Below are 17,468 nucleotides of genomic sequence, written 5' to 3'. Positions count from 1 at the left end.
CTAGTTGCAGCGAGTGGGGACTACTCTTCATTGCGGTGTGTGGGCTTCTCACTGCGGTGGCTTCTCTTGTTGCAGAGCACGGGCTCTAGGTGCATGGGCTTCAGTAGTTGTGGCTCGCAGTCTCAGTAGTTGTGGCTCGCAGACTCAGTAGTTGTGGCTCGCAGACTCTAGAGTGCAGGCTCAGTAGTTGTGGCTCACGGGCTTAGTTGCTCCGCGACATGTGGGATCTTCCCGGACCAGGGCTCGAACCTGTGTCCCCTGCATTGGCAGGCAGACTCCTAACCACTGCACCACCAGGGAAGCCCCTACAAATTATTTTGAAAAATATTTCCTCTCATGATATGTTGCATAATCACACACAAATGTACCTTGTTATCATTCTGCCTTCATTCCAGTATTTATTAGACTAGACATGGGAATGGTGGTCCGATGAAACTAAAAAACAAAAGGTTTTCCACCTATGGAATCAGGGAAGGATTTTGGAGAAAAAAAAATTTACTTTGAGTTCAATTTACCCTTAGTCTATCTTGTAAAAAGTGCTTGTATTTGAGGCAACCACCTCACCTAACACCTCAGAGTGAAAGGTGAGTCTATACTAGGCCCAGGAGGAAAGCTGATGAGCATAGGAAATGGTAAGAGGTCTGGACTGCATTGTCTCTCCTCAGAATGAAAAGTCGGTTATCACAGAATGAGATAAATTTAGGAATCAGTGTGGTTACTTTTAGCAGAAGCAGCAGCTCCTATGGTCTATTTCAAAACTACCCCCATTTTGTCCCTGGTGAGTTTTCCTAATGGACCTTTGTGATGTTTTATTAAACCAGGCCACTATCTCATGGTTCTTTGGCCTAAGCGCTACAATACCCAAAATACAGTTCCTTAAATTAAACCTTACCTACATCTGTATTTATGATGGTATTCTTAACTCTACAGTGTACCTCAGGGAGGTTATATCTTTAAAATTATTACCACCTCTATCTCTATGTCATTTGTGTCCTGGCGAAGAAAATATCTTGCCGTTTGGTAAGAGATAATATATTCCCTCATGTTCACCTCATTTGTGGGCATTAATGTTGAAGCAAAGCCTTAAAGCAGTGACCAGAGTATTTTTATATTAATGATGTATCTTATCATTGCTCTCTGCAATTTTTCCTTTCCTTAAAGAGAAGCAAGAAAAATGCTGTTATAAAGAGAATATATCCAATGAATATGTTGGGTTCTCAAAGTTCCCTAAAAGAAAAGTGTTTATAACTTGGAATTGATTTCCCATGGAAATCGTGTGGTTGATTATGGTTACATTCTAAGTCAAGGCCACAAAATCGAAATAATATTAATAGGTGTGGCAGTTGATTAAGAAATCACATCTTGTTTTCTTGTCTCTGGGCTTGCCATGGAAAGACAAGAAGTCCTTTTCCCTTCTCTTCTCTAGAGGGAAGTTTAAAATGTGGTGATTTTCTAAATGTGGTGATTTGGGAGACAGAAGACTCAGTTATCTGGAAGGAGAAGGGTTCTAAGAAAATGGGAATGGCTTGACTTCAGGAGAATTTGGATCTCCTGAGCCCAGAAGGAGGAGAGAACCAGACAAGAGTCAGTTTCCATAAATGGTGAAGAGCCATGTCCACTTCCAAATAACAGATCAGAATGGTTTAGACCTCCACGGGGATGCCAGCAAGGATATGGTGTCTCAGAAGCAGTAAAAGTATGGACTTCCCCGGTAGCGCAATGGTTAAGAATCTGCCTGCCGCTGCATGGGACACAGGTTTGAGCTCTGGTCCAGGAAGATCCCACATGCCGTGGAGCAACTAAGCCCCTGCGCCACAACTACTGAGCCTGCGCTCTAGAGCCCATGAGCCACAACTACTGTAGCCCATGTGCCTAGAGCCCATGCTCCTCAACAAGAGAAGCCACCACAATGAGAAGCCCATGCACCACAACAGAGAGTAGCCCCTGCTTGCCGCAACTAGAGAAAGCCCGCATGCAGCAACGAAGACCCAACACAGCCAAAAATAAATAAATTTATTTTTAAAACAGTAGTAGGGCTTCCGTGGTGGTGCAGTGGTTGAGAGTCCGCCTGCTGATGCAGGGGACACAGGTTCGTGCCCCGGTCCAGGAAGATCCCACATGCCACGGAGCAGCTGGGCTCGTGAGCCATGGCCGCTGAGCCTGCACGTCCGGAGCCTGTGCTCCGCAATGGGAGAGGCCACAACAGTGAGAGGCCCATGTACCACAAAAAACAAAATAAAAACAGTAGTAAAAGTATTAACTTATACTAAGCTTAAACAAGTCAAGGGTACATGTTGTAAACTCTAGGGTTACTATTAAGAATAGTAAAAGTATGTATAAACAATATATTATATAAATAGTAAAAGAGAGAATACAGAATAATAATAAAGAAAACACTCAATTAAGCCAAAGGAAGGCAAGAAAAATGATAAGAAGGAGCAAGTAACAAGTGGAATAAATAGAAACCAAAATAGTAAGATGTTAGCTATTAACCCCAATATGTCATTAATTACCATAAATATAAATGGCACAATATTCTATTAAGGAACAAAGATTGGGCTTCCCTGGTGGCGCAGTGGTTGAGAGTCCGCCTGCCGATGATGGGGATATGGGTTCGTGCCCCGGTCCAGGAAGATCCCACATGCCATGGAGCAGCTGGGCCCGTGAGCCATGGCCACTAAGCCTGTGAGTCCGGAGCCTGTGCTGCACAACGGGAGAGGCCACAACAGTGAGAGGCCCGTGTACCGCAAAAAAAAAAAAAAAAAAAAAAAAGAACAAAGATTTTCATACTGGTTTTAAAAATATATGTGCTTTGTATAAAAGATACAAGAGTAATAATCTAAAATTATGACACAGAATAGTTAAAAGTAAAAGAATAGAAAGACATTTTATGCAAACACTAGCCCAAAGAAAGCTTGTATAGCTATAAATAACATATAAAGTAGACTTTAAAGATAGAAGCATTATTAGAAACAAAGTGTGATATTTAACAATAATAAAAATATTAACCCATCTGGAAGATAAAACAATTCTAATTTTGCAGACAACTAGCAATATAGTATAAAATACATAAAGCAAAAAAAAAATTGCCAAATTTCAAGGAGAAATAGACAAATCTACAATCACAGTAGGAGCTTTTAACTCGTCTCTCAGGAACTGATAGAACAGGAGACAAAACATTTAAATAACATGACTTACAAAATTGACATGATGGATATATATGGAATATTGCACCCAACAACTGCAAAATTCCCCAACACATACAACCTAAGCAATGTATTTCTAAGTAATTCATCAGTCAAAGAAAAAAAATCACAGTAGAAATTAGAAAATATTTTGAACCAAATTATTATGAAAATATGACATCAAAAATTTTAAGATGTAGCTAAAACTGTCTTTAGTGAGAAATTTATAATTTTAAAGGCTGAAATTTATAGTGTTAAACAAGAATTACCTAAGTATCCATCTCAAAAACCTAGAAAAGAACAGCTAAACCTGAAGAAAGTATAAAGAAAGGAATAGTAAAAGTATAAAGAAAGGAATAGTAAAGTGAAGAGAAAAAAATTAATGAAAATAAATGTACAGTAGAGAAGAGTCAATGAAAAGAAATAGTAAAACTGACCAATCCCTAGCAAGACTGGTCACACATACAAAGCAGAAAGAAAAAAACCCAAATAGGATACATATTCTCTATCAGGCTTGAAAAGGGGGACATCACTGTGGATCCTACAGATACCACAAACCTGAAGTAAAACTATTTTAGACAACTTAAAGTCAGTAAGTTTGAAAATTTAGATGAAATGGGAAATTTCTAGACAACCCAACATACAAAAAGTGACACCAAAAAAATAAAAAACAAGAAAGAAAGAACACCTGAATAGTTCTATATCTACTAAAGAAACTGAATAGTGATTAAAAATCTTCACACACTCAATCTCCAGATTCTTATGACTTCACCATTAAATTCTTCCAAATATTTAAGGAAGAAAGGACAACAATAGTGCACAGACTCTTTCAGAGAATACAAAAGTACCAGTTCATTTTATGAGGCCAATAAAATGTTGATCCCCAAACCTAAGGTCATTATAAGAAAAGAAAACTGTAGACCAGTCTCTCTCTTATCAGAGATGAAAAAAATTCTAAATTAAATATCAGCAAAACAAATCCAGTAATATATAATATATAAAATGTGTGTTTCTTTCAAGCATTCAAGGTTGGTTTAACATTGATAGTCTTATTATTTACCAAATTAATAAAATAAAATGTAGGGACTCCGCTGGTGGTGCAGTGGTTAAGAATCTGCCTGCCAGTGTAGGATACACGGGTTCGATCCTTGGTCAGGGAAGATCCCACGTGCTGCGGAGCAACTAAGCCCATGCACCACAACTACTGAGCCTGCGTTCTAGAGCTTACAAACCACAACTACTGAGCTCGTGTGCTGCAACTATTGAGGCCTGCACGCCTAGAGCCCACGCTCCACAACTAGAGAAGCCACTGCAGTGAGAAGCCCGCACACCTCAACAAAGAGTAGCCCCTGCTCGCTGCAACTAGAGAAAGCCCACAAAGCAACAAAGACCCAACGCAGCCAAAAATAAATAAATAAATAAATAAAATCTAAAATAATAAATAAAATAAAATGTATATGATCATCGTTATAGATACGGAAAAGGAATTTCATAAAATTCAATATCCATTCATGATTTAAAACTCTTAGCAAACTAGTAATTTCTTCTCTTTTTGGTAGTCTTTTATTTTGAAATAAGTTCAAACTTATAGAAAAGTACAGTCACTGTTATGAAAATGAAAATTCAAACCACATACTGGAAGACAATATTTATTAAATATACCTGATAAAGGACTTGTATCAAGAATACAAAAGAATGCTTACAGTTCAGTAAGAACTCATAATTAAAGTAGAAGAACTCAGTTTATGACATGGGCAAAAGATTTGAATAAATATTTTATGAACGGCAATAAGCACGTGAAAAGATGCTCAACATCATCAGTCATCGAGGAAATGGAATTAAAACCACAGTGAGATACCAGTACACACCCACTAGAAGGGTTAACATTAACCACACTGACAGTACCAAGTGTTGACAAAGACGTGGAGCAACTGTAACACTGATATACTTCTGGTAGGAATGTAAATGATATGGACATTTTGGAAAAATTGGATAATTTTTTTATAAAGTTAAACATATATTTACCGTAGGACCCAGCAATCGCATTCCGATATATGTACCTAAGAGAAATGAAAACGTGTATTCACAAACATATGTACTTGAATGTTCATCACAACTTTATTCATAATGGCCCAAATCTGGAAACAACAAAACGTCCCATCAACAGGTGAATGGATAAACAAACTGTGGCATATCTATACAATGGAATACTATTTAGCACTTAAAAAAAACCCCGATGAACTACTGATACATAAAATGTCATGGATAGAATTTCAAAAACATTATTCTCATTGAAAGAAGCCAGACACAAAAGATTCCTTTCTGTATGATTCCATTTATATGAAATTATAGTAAAGACAAAGGTATAGTGACAGGACACATGTCAGTGTTGCTAGTCATGGGGTGGGGAAGGAAACTGACTTCAAAGGACAAAAGGGAACTATATCATGAGTATGATGATGATTACATTATAGAATACATTGTAAAATTCATAGACTTGTACTCTTAAAATTGGTGAATTTCACTGTATGAAAATCATATCTCAATAAAGTTGACACCCCCCCCCCAAATTGGTCAAAGATTTGAACAGGTACTTCAAAAAAGAGAATATCCAAGTGCCCAACAAACATGTGAAAAAGCACAAAACCAGAAGATGTGAAGCAGCTGGAACTCTCCTCCACAGCTGGTGAGAATATAAATTGGTACCACTTTGGGAAACTATTTGGCAGTTTCTAAGAAAGCTGAATATGTGCATAACCCATGACCCAACAATATTAGTCCTATTTGTAGGAATCAAAATTTGCAAACAACCCAGATATCCATTCAGCAGTAGATAAATGATGTGTATCTGCACAATGCAATACTACACAGAATGAGAATGAATGAACTACTGCTACACGTGGATGAAGCTTATAAACATAATGTTGAGGGAAGGAGACCATACACAAAAGGCTGCATTTATTTAAAGTTCAAAAACAGAAGAGATTAAATTATGGTAATAGACATCAGGATTGTGGTTATCTGACAGAAGGTTATAATTGGGTGGGTGCGTAAGGGGGCTTCTAGAGTGCCAGTAGCACTTTTTGATATTCGTACTGGTTATATGTGGGTGTGTTCACTTTGTGAAAATTCATTGAGATTCTACCCTTATGATCTGTGCCATTTTTATTTATGTATGTTATATTCAATAAAAGGTGTATTTAAATAGTTACAATCACATGAATACTTGTATAACTGTCATAATGTAGACTTTGAACTAAGTAAATTCTATTTATCTGAATTTGCCCAATCTAAGAATATCTTATAAATGGAAATCTAAACATTCAAAATAGAAAATTACTTGTAGTACAAAAGCACCTTTCACTTTACAAAGCAACACATCAAATGCATGAAAGGAACAAGGATAACACCATAGCAGATCCATTTTTCAATTTTGTACATTTATCCTAAGGAAAGAAATAATCCAACAGAAGCACAAAGCTTGCTGTGAAAATGTTCATTTTAAATATATGTCTGCTAGCTAAAATCAACCCAAATATCCAACCAGTGGATCAAGATTTAATAAATTATTATATACCAGTACAAGATGATAACATACATTTGAAATGATGAATAGACTTTGTAGAAACACTAAAAGTTTTTGCAGGTACAGCGTTAGGTAGAAAAATATAAGATGATAGGTACACCATGATTCTAACTATGTGAAAATGAACCAATGGGTAATATGAAAAAATTAAAAACTTTTCTGTTGGAGTGATAGATTTATGGATATTTTTGGGGGGGTGAGGGGATAACCGCCGCCCTCCCCGCCCCCCGCCCCAGCACAACAGAAATATTTTCTCTATTATTTGGATCAGTTAGAGTTCTTTTGTTGCAAGCAACAGAAACTAGCTTAAATAAAAAAGAGACTTACAGAGTCATACAGGAGTAACTTACAGAATCAAAGGAATTACTGAATACCCAAGAGGAAAGAAGAGGAACCAGAAAGGTTACAGAGATTTCAGAAACAGAAGTTCCCCAACAAATTTTCTAGGATTCTGCCTCCTGATAACTAGTTTTAAATACCTTCCTTCCCCCTGTGCCTCTACTCAAGCTTCAAATTATTGGGAGAGAAAATCTGATTATTCTGGCCTGAGTCAAGTATCCACCTTGTCCTTTGGCAACCAAATCAGAACAACCTGGAATTGGAGAAAGGCTCTTCTTTAAGGAAGAGGGGTAGTGTTGTTACTAGAAGAGCAGGGAGTAGAAGGATACTGGGTAGGCCCAAACAGCAGTTCCATGAAATCATACATCATATTTTCAGTAAATCAGAATACTACTACTTTTTCTCTTATATTAAGTGAAAATATGCTTATTGTAAAAAATTTGCAAAATTCAGTAAAGTGTAAGGTAAGGGACTAATGCAAAAGCAAGCATCCTTTATCCCATTATCCATAACCCTATAGTAATTATCTACTGCTGTATAATAAATTATTCAAAACTAGGATGTCTACAAGCAGAAAGTAGATTAGTGGTTTGCCTAGGTCTGGAGGGAGTTGGGAAACTGGGGGATAATAGCTAAAGAGTACAGGATTTCTTTTTTTTTCTTTTTTTTTTTCAGGATTTCTTTATAAGGTTCTAACATTGGATTACGGTGATGGTTGTACAACTCCAAATATACTAAAACCATTGAACTTTCAACAGGCGACTTATGGTATGTGAATTATATCTGAATAAAGTTGTATTTAAAAATACTAGTGTAACCAACTGTCCCAGTTTGCCCAGGACCTCCCTGGTTTTAGCCCTGAAAGTCCCATATCCCAGGAAACCCCTCAGTCCTGGTGAAACCTGGACAGTTGATCATCCTACTCAAAATTCAGCAGCTTAGGGCTTCCCTGGTGGCGCAGTGGTTGAGAGTCCGCCTGCAGATGCAGGGGACACGGGTTCGTGCCCCGGTCCGGGAAGATCCCACATGCCGCGGAGCGGCTGGGCCTGTGAGCCATGGCCGCTGGGCCTGCGCGTCCGGAGCCTGTGCTCCCCAACAGGAGAGGCCACAACAGTGAGAGGCCTGCTTACCGCAAAAAAAAAAAAAAAAAAAATTCAGCAGCTTAAAGCCATATACATTTGTTATCTCATAGCTTCTCTAGACCAAGAATCCAGGCGGAGCTTAACCATGTGGTTCTGGCTCAGGGTCTCTCATAAGCTTGCAGTCAAGTGGCAGCTGGGGCTGCAGTCACCTGAAGGCTTGACTTAGGCTGGGGGGTCTGCTTCCAAGTTTACTCATGTGGTTTTATCAAGAGGCCACAATGGGGACTTCCCTGGCGGTCCAGTGGTTAGGACTCCACTGCAGGGGGCCCGGGTTCAATCCCTCGTCAGGGAACTAAGATCCCACAAACTACACAGTGCAGCCAAAAAAAAAAAAAGAGGCCTCAACGTCTTGCCACATGTGTCTCCCCATGGAGAGAGACATGGCAGCTGGCCTTCCCCAAGAGCATGTGATCTGAGAGAAAGGCTAACTTGGATGCTGTAGAGTCTTTTATAACCTTATCATGAAAGTTGCACGGCAGAAGTGATGACACTACTTCTGGAACAATGTGAGAGGGAACCACACAGCGTGTGAATACCAGGAGGCAAGAATCATTAGGCTATCCTGTAGGCTGGCTCCCAACTCTAACCTTGTCAGCATTTTACTAACGTTTTGCTGATCTTTAAATTGTAACAGACCCAATTTAGAATAGATGGACAATTTAAGAGTGCAAGTATAATAGAAAAACATACAGTGATGAATACCTTTGCACATAAATTTTACTTCTCTCTCTGGTTATACAGCATAGATTTCTAGATGTGCAATTATTAGGGTACATGGCTTAAGCATCTTAAGACTTGTCATATATTGCCAGAATGCTTTTCGGATATTCTCAGTGTATCAGGGTGCTCATTTCACCATCCCCTTGCTAGCCTCAAATATTATTGTTAGTAGCTCTGCCAATTTCTAAGTGAAAAATTGTATCTCCTTGTTTCAGAGCACCTTTTTAATAGCGAGGTTGAACATTTTTCCATGTGCAGTGGCCCTTGCTAATAAGTAAACATGTAACAGGCCATAAATCCTTTCCAGATATATTCACGCTTTCATTTAATATTTATTGAGTGCCTAGTGTAAGAACAAGGAAATGTCTCTGTTCCTAAGATGCTCATATTCAAATGAGAGAGATGGACAAGGAAGCAGTTCAATACATTTTAATCTGAGGAAATATTTAAAAAGCACAGAGTCAAGAAACCATTGGGTTACTGGTGGAGACTGCAAGTACTTTTCTCTTGCTGGTGCATCAAATACAGAGCTGAGGGATAAGGGAGTGTTAAGAGAATCAAACCAGACAAGGGAGCTCAAATTAAATCTTGTTGGCCTTCTCACCCTCATTAAAAAGGTTAGACTTTATCTCTGAAGGCAAAGGGAAAGCAGGGGTGAGCTGATCAGATTTGTGCTTTTGGAATTTCCCTTTGGCTAAAGTGTGGAGAAAGAATTGGAGAGGGGCAACAATCGAGGTAGGATGGCCAGATGGCAAACAGCTGTAGTCTAGGAAGGCGTTGAGACTGGCCTTATCCCAGCGAGTAGCAGGAAGAATACTGAGGTTTAAGTAGCATCCCTTGTTTCAGCCTAGGTCTCTGAGAAAATGAAGCAATAAAACAAAAGATAGGCAGATAGAGACTCCCCTGGTGGCTCAGTGGTTAAGAATCTACCTGCCAATGCAGGCGACACAGGTTTGAACCCTGGTCCAGGAAGATCCCACATACCGCGGAGTAACTAAGCCCGTGCACCACAGCTACTGAGCCTGTGCTCTAGAGCCTGTGAGCCACACCTACTGAGCCTGTGCTCCACAACTGCTGAAGCCCGCGCACCTAGAGCCCGTGCTCCGCAACAAGAGAAGCCACTGTAATGAGAAGCCCGTGCACCACCACGAAGCGTAGCCCCCGCTCGCCGCAACTAGAGAAAGCCCACGTGCAGCAACGAAGACCCCACGCAGCCAAAAATAAATAAATAAATTTATTGAAAAAATATACATATAGGCAGATGGACTCCAAAACCTGCCATTTATTGCTGAAGAAAACTACCATAGAGGTCTTAGCTTAGTGTGAGAGCCAGATGAGATGCTAAGTAAACCCCCAGATGAGGGCAGGCTTCTCTGAGGTGAATGTTGAGGTGTGCCACCTGGATCCCTCTTCAGAAATAAAGGACTTATTCCTCTGGCTGCCTGGAGGGCTGCTTCTGCCCTCAGCTAGGAGCTGTTTTTAGGGAGGGCCTTGGCTAAAAAAACCCACTAGCCCAGTTACGTCTCCTTCGGGTGGCCGGCATCCAATGACTGATCAGGGAGCAAAACAAAGCTTTGGTCCCCCACCCCCAATTTGAGACAACTCTGGAAGGTCATCCGGGCTTTGGAGCTCCCCCAAGGTCAGCTGAGGCCTCTATTGAGACTGAATCTCAGCTAAACTTCTCCCTTTGCCCAATCTTGCTCCTTTCTCTTCCCTTCCTGTTCCTGTTCTTCCCATCCTATCCTGTTTTTCACCTTCCTGTTTTTTTCTTCCCTTCCCTTTCCTTCCCCAAGTATTGATTCCAGAAGCACTACCTCCTGCACACTAATATCTATCTGAGAACCTGCTTCCCAGTGAACCCAACCCGTGACACCTCTGGAGAATGCTATACCTGGAAGATTAGAATGTCTGTCCCCTGTAACTAGCGGCCAAGAGGATGAAGAGTGGCTCAGACCTAACGCACCCAGATAAATCCGGGGTCAGTCCACCTTCCCTGAGACAGAGTGCTTAAATGGCATGGAGAGATGCCAGGAGTTAACACCACCTATGTGTGCTCAACAAAGCAGGAAACATTAGGGTACCATTGAGTGATATTAAAGAGATAGAATCACCAGGAATTAATGTATTGGATATAGGTGAGGAAAAATAGGGCCAGTCAAGAATTACTCCTAGGTTTCTCATTCAGGTAACGGTGATGGTAGTGCCATGTAGTGAGATGAAAGAAAAAGCATTTATTTGGAGGAAAATATGAGTTCAGTCTGAGGTGCCTTTAGGATGTCAAGGTAGAGTTTTTCATTAGGCAATTAAAGATGAATATCTGGAGTTCAGGAGCGTGACCTGGAGTAGCAATATAATGTGTATGCTCATCAGTATATGCCTGGTAATGATGAGGATCCCACAAGGCCGACAGAGAAATAATTTAGGGAACAGAAGTCAATTTATTTTTTAAAAGCCCAACAGGGCTTCCCTGGTGGCGCAGTGGTTGAGAGTCTGCCTGCCGATGCAGGGGACACGGGTTCGTGCCCCGGTCCGGGAAGATCCCACATGCCGCGGAGCGGCTGGGCCCGTGAGCCAGGGCCAGTGAGCCTGCGCGTCCGGAGCCTGTGTTCCGCAACGGGAGAGACCACAGCAGTGAGAGGCCCGCGTACCGAAAAAAACCCCAAAAACCCAACAATCTCTAGTGCTTTCAGAAACTTGAGAAGATATTACCTACCTAAAACAAGAGAAAGGATGTGATAAAAAGAATGATCAGAAATATGAGGAAGTCTTGGGAATGAAAATATGATTGGCAAAATAAAAGTTTCACTGGAAGGGTTAGAAGGTAGATCTCATAAATATCCCAAAAAGTAGAATATGAGAGAAAAGATGAGAGAAGTAAAGGATGATTTCAAAAGATCCAACAGTCAGTTAACAGTATCTTTATGTAGATCCTGTCCTGGTTCTTTTTTTAAAATTAATTAATTAATTTTTGGCTGCGTTGGGTCTTCATTGCTGTGTGTGGCTTTCTCTAGTTGTGGTGAGCAGGGGCTACTCTTCACTGTGGTGCGTGGACTTGTCATTTTGGTGACTTCTGTTGTTGCGGAGCGGGCTCCAGTAACTGTGGCACGTGGGCTCAGTAGTTGTGGCTCGTGGGCTCTAGAGCACAGGCTCAGTAGTTGTGGTGCACGGGCTTAGTTGCTCTGCAGCATATGGGATCTTCCCGGACCAGGGATCGAACCCGTGTCCCCTGCATTGGCAGATGGATTCTTAACCACTGCGCCACCAGGGAAGTCCCTGTCCTGGTTCTTTTTATTATTTATATTCATCCTTGGTTTCTGGATCTGCTTTTAGTTCATAGAAGGAAAGGCTAGGGGCTTTGTGTTAGGCTGGAGGAAAGGATCTGGCAGAGGGGAAGGAATGGAGGGCGAGGTGAAGAAGGGATAACTCATGGGGTGCTCTCCCTGAGAAAGTTAAATGGGGTGGTCCTAAGCTCTGGTGCAGGGGCTCACCTTAAATGGCAGGATACCGTTGCTTTGTGCAGGGGTGGAAAAAGTGTGTGCAGGTGCAGATGACTTCATAGTCAGTGTCTTAGTCCTTTCGGGCTGCTGTAACAGAATACCACGGACTGGGTGGATTACAAACAACAGAATTTTATTTCTTACCGCTCTAGAGGTTGGAAAGTCCAAGATCAAGGTGCCAGCACGTTCAGTGACTGGTGAAAGCCCCCTTCTTGGTCCTCACTGTGTCCTTACATGGGGAAAAGGGCAGGAGAGCTCTCTGGGACCTCTTTTAGGAGACTAATCCCAGTTATGACAGCTCCATCCTCATGACCTAATCACCTCCGAAGACTCCACCTCCAGATACCATCACACTGGTGATTAGATTTCAGCATATGAGTTTTGGGGGAACACAAACATTCAGTCTATAGCAGGTGACTGGAAATGGAGGGAGTTCTTTTCTGTTGGTTTCTATGTTCTCTGTGAAGTATGGGCACTGTCATCTGTTGAAGCTTACTGGGTGAGCAGGGAGGTTGGGGTGGGCTATGTGTAGGGAGCTCTGAGAAGTATGGAGATTTGGGGGAAATAGTCTAAATGAAGGATGAAAACAACAACCACCAAAAAAGCTGCATAGGGAAATAAGAAATGATTGCCAGGGTACTCCGAGGGCCCCGCTGAGTGGTAGGTGAGTTGTAACACCAGTGGAAAGTTGAGAGTAGATTTTGACAATCAGAGCTGAAATGAGGAACCTCTTAAAAAGAGGAGGCAAGCTAGTTTCATAACAAAAAGGTTCTCCTGAGAAGAGAGTCGCATAAATGAGAAAGAGAAAAACATCCTCCTATGAGTCACAGGCCTCACTTTCATCAGCTCCCTGGTCCTGCTTTGATGTTTACAAAGGGACAAGTGATTATCAAGGGGAAAGGTGAAGGGAATAATAAAGCAAGGACGCAGCAGAAGGAAGCGACTACGGAACCCAAAGAAGGGAGGGGCCAGCGTGCACCCAGCTGGGAGGAAACAGGGGAGAGGGCTTCCTGAAGCTCTCTTCATAGATCAGCCCCATCCCCACTCACACAGAAACTCCCTACAGCGATCGGACACTTGGTTGTCTTCACTGCTCTACTCTCAGCATCTAGAACAGAGCCCGGCACCGCATAGGTGCAAGATAAACATTTGGTGAATGAATGAAGTCCATGGTGCAGACACAGGCTTTTTGAATGGCTGAGTGCACCAAAGTCTGCTGTTTTGTTTTTTCTTCCCCTCCTTTACAAAAAGTTTTCAAACAGCCTTTGGGCCTGCTGGGGCCTTTTCCAAAGACACCTAATCCGACTGCTGCTCCAAAGGCCTTGCCGCCTACTTCCCAATCAGAACTGCCTCTCTCCGTCCCTGTTGGAAAGGGAGGCACAGCTTGCTTTGCAAGAACCTTGCATAGAAAGTGGTGAAATCTGGGCTGTTTTTCATCTTTTTCAGCCTCATTTCCTAAATTAAAGAAAGAGAGATGTAAGGAATCTTAGGAATATGAAACTTCTCTGGAATGATCTTTATTGAGAGGTGCTTGGAACCAGCTGAAATCCTGAAGGGCTGTCAAGGCAGCCACGAAGAAAGGAAAATGACAGATAACTTCAGCGATCGTAGCCAAACTCTGAAAAAGATATGTAGAGCAGCTGCTATTTTTTCCTTCCCAGAGTGGTTTGCCTTTCCCCTAGTTTAGTAATTGTTGTAAGATGGCTTTAGATTATTTTGGGGTAGAGGAGGAGAGGGAGAAAGGAATCCAGTGTTTAGGAAGTAGCATGATGTGGTTGGTAGTACCCTGGAAGCTGTGTAATTTACACAGCTGTTTTATCATACATGCTGACTTCCTCTCCTTTTAGGACACCCCCGACCGTTAAGTAGGGTTTTTATTTATGGCATTCTCCTAAGGAGATTGTTCACAGCATTTGGGTACCCCTTCCCAGTTCAGTCTGTCTTTGTGGTCTGTAAATCATCTCTCCAAGGGCTTCATTCGTGGTGAAGGGCTATTTTGTCTGCCCTACAACTACCAAAGAAGTGCAAGAAAAATTGCATGTAGTCAACCAAATGGGCGAGGAACACTTGGCTGCACTAAAGAATTTCCAGCCATGGTATTCTCAGCTTGCCCTTTTGCTGTGAGCAGTGCACAAAGTCCCCAGACATTTTCCCTGAAATCTCCACCTCCCCACTGGCAAGGCCAGAGGCACTGAGGGAACGGGGAGAGGAAGCTTGTAGAGTGGCGATTTGCTTGCACCCTTGTTCTCACCACATTGTGAGGTACCTGCTTCCGAATTGAGCTAGTGGTGAGAAAGGAACTGAAACTGATTTGCCCATGGTCGGTCTGCGTGAATGTTGATCCAGGACTGAAGCACAGAATCTCTGCACCCCGGCCTGGCTTGCGGCACACTGGGCTGAGTCACAGCTTCACCAGGAATGCAGCGCAGAGGCGCAGATGCCTGATCTGGAGCAGGCCTTTAGAAAGGGGAGGGTCTTTTCCTAAACAGAGTGAATGCCTACATTCACAGAGCTACAAGGGATCTTGAAAAAAAAAAAAAAAATCACACACTACAGGTAAATAAAGAATTTTTCTTTCTACCCCTCCTCTCACCTCCATTTCAGGTTTCTACTTTCCGCCAACACAGATTTCACTTTGGACTGTATCGTTTCATCTTTTCAGATATTTAAATATATGTATTATTTATCTGTATATTATATATTTTTATACATATGTGTGTATACACACACACACACACACACACACACACAGAATTAGAAAGAGAGAGAATTTTGCTTTGACCTGAATGGTATCATACAGTGTGGATTGTTCCCCAACTTGCTTTTTTTTTTTTAATTTAGCCATGCTTTAACCACGCCTCTTGGAGATTTTTCTGTGTCAGTGTGTTTTAGTTCTTTTTGACTGCTGCATACTCTTACATAAGCCAGATGCATCGCTATTTATCTAACTGATCCTCTTTTGATGATTATTTAGGTTGCTCTAGGTTTTCACTACTACGGATAGTACTTCAGTGAACAACCTCTTACCACTTTCCTTCTTGCACCCATGCAAGTATTTCTGTAGAGTAGATACCAAGGTTGTGAGACTGCAGAGTGAAAGGATTGATGCATCTACAGTTGGAAGGGCTACTGCCCAATTTGTTCTCCAAATAGGCTTGCCCAGTTTATATTCCCAGCAGTGGTTTAAGAGAGTACCTCAATTCCAATATGCTTGTCAGTGCTTGATATCAATCTTCTTACTTATTGCCAGTTAAATGTGGAAAATGGTATCCCCATGCTTTCATTTGCATTTCCCCCTAAAACGGTGAGACTGAGCATCTTTTCAAATGTTTGCCATTCACGTTTCCTCTTTTGTGAATTGCCTGTTCATGTTTTTTATCCATTTTCTATTTTGTTGGTCTTTTTTTTAAGGATCTGTAAGAGTAAGTCCTTTGCTATGTATGTTACCATGATCTCACCCAGTCTATCACTAGAATGTTAATCTCATTTATGGTTTCTTTTGTTGAACAGATTTAAAGTTTTGATAAAGTGAAGCTTCTTAACCTTTTCAATACTTTTCTTTATGGCTTTTGCATTTTGTATATTGTTTCAGGAGATCTTTCCTACCCCCAAGATCAGAAACATGGTCTTCTATACATTTTCTTTTAATAGTTTGATAATATCTTTGTTTTTTCACCCAAATCTATCTAGAGTTTATTTTAATAATGTGAGGTAAAAAAAAAAGTCACTTAATTTTTTTCCTAATAATAGCCAATTGTTTTAACATCACTTATTGAAGAGTCCATTCCTTCCCTTATTGTTTTGAAGTACTACCTTTATAACATACTAAATTCCTATAAACATGGGCCCATTTCTGGGCTTTCTCTTTTTTTCCATTGAGCTATTGATCAATTTTTGTTTTGTTGGAAATCTATTGAATTTATGGATAATTTGGGGACAGCTGTTATCTTGACAACATTAAGTCCTCCTATTCAGGTCTTTATCTAGGTTTCATAGCTTTTTCCTGTAGTTCTGGCACGTATCTTATTAGTTGTTTTGGCGGCTGTTTTCTAGTTTTTGTCGCTGTTGTGAATGGAACCTATTTTTTTCTCCTTATCACACTTTCTATTTTTAAAATAATTGGTCTACAGACTTTTTTTTTTTTTTTTTTTTGCAGTACGCGGGCCTCTCACTGTTGTGGCCTCTCCCGTTGCGGAGCACAGGCTCTGGACGCGCAGGCTCAGCGGCCATGGCTCATGGGCCCAGCCGCTCCGCGGCATGTGCGATCCTCCCGGACCGGGGCACGAACCCGTGTCCCCTGCATCGGCAGGCGGACTCTCAACCACTGCGCCACCAGGGAAGCCCTATACTGACTTTTTTTTGCTTATTGATGTTGCATCATTGGTTCTAATAGGTTTTCAGCTAATTTTCTTGGGTTTCTAGGTAACTGATCATGTTATCTGGAAATAGAAACCACTACGTCTCTTCATGTGTTTTGTCAGGATTCTTTTAGGTAAGAATAACAGAAACCTAATTCAAATTAACTTAAGCAAAAAAGGGAAACTATGGGCTCACTTAACTAATAAGAAGCCAATGTGTCTGGATCCAGGTTATCAGATAATATCATTAGATCTTGGTCTTGCTTTCTCTGTCCCTCTAGTGTACTTCCCTCTGTCTTGTCTCCATTTTCTAGTCAGTATATCCCTGTAGTGCCAAGATGGCTTACATCATGTATTCTCTCAGCAAAAGCCAGAACTTCCTTTTTAGTGTTTACCTGTTGCTACCTGCCGAAATTCTAGGATGGTTTTGATTCTTTGATTTGGTCACATGCTCATCTCTGAACCAATCATTTCAGTAAGTGTGTTAGAATATACGTATAGACAGAAAGTAAGACTGGTTCTCTAAGGAAAATTGGAATGCCATTATCAAAAGAAGGGGAAATAGATGCTCGGCAGAGCGAAAACAGAAGCTGTCCACTACCGTATTTAAACCTCTTTCAATATTTTCAATATTTAAATCT

At 41.1% G+C, this 17,468-nt stretch overlaps 1 protein-coding gene across 1 annotated transcript in view; it reads left to right on the top strand.

Moving 5' to 3' along the window:
• TMEM178A (transmembrane protein 178A) overlaps positions 1-17,468 on the top strand; it is a 248,029-nt gene that overhangs the window by 10,723 nt on the left and 219,838 nt on the right. The window contains exon 3 of the mRNA XM_067703195.1: positions 7,786-7,878. The gene's annotated coding sequence lies outside the window, so the exon portion shown is untranslated. The remainder of the gene's footprint in view (positions 1-7,785; positions 7,879-17,468) is intronic.

The sequence above is a fragment of the Pseudorca crassidens genome, chromosome 14 (assembly GCF_039906515.1).
Source record: "Pseudorca crassidens isolate mPseCra1 chromosome 14, mPseCra1.hap1, whole genome shotgun sequence".
In the NCBI taxonomy this organism is placed as follows: domain Eukaryota; kingdom Metazoa; phylum Chordata; class Mammalia; order Artiodactyla; family Delphinidae; genus Pseudorca; species Pseudorca crassidens.
This window is presented reverse-complemented; position numbering and strand designations above follow the sequence as displayed.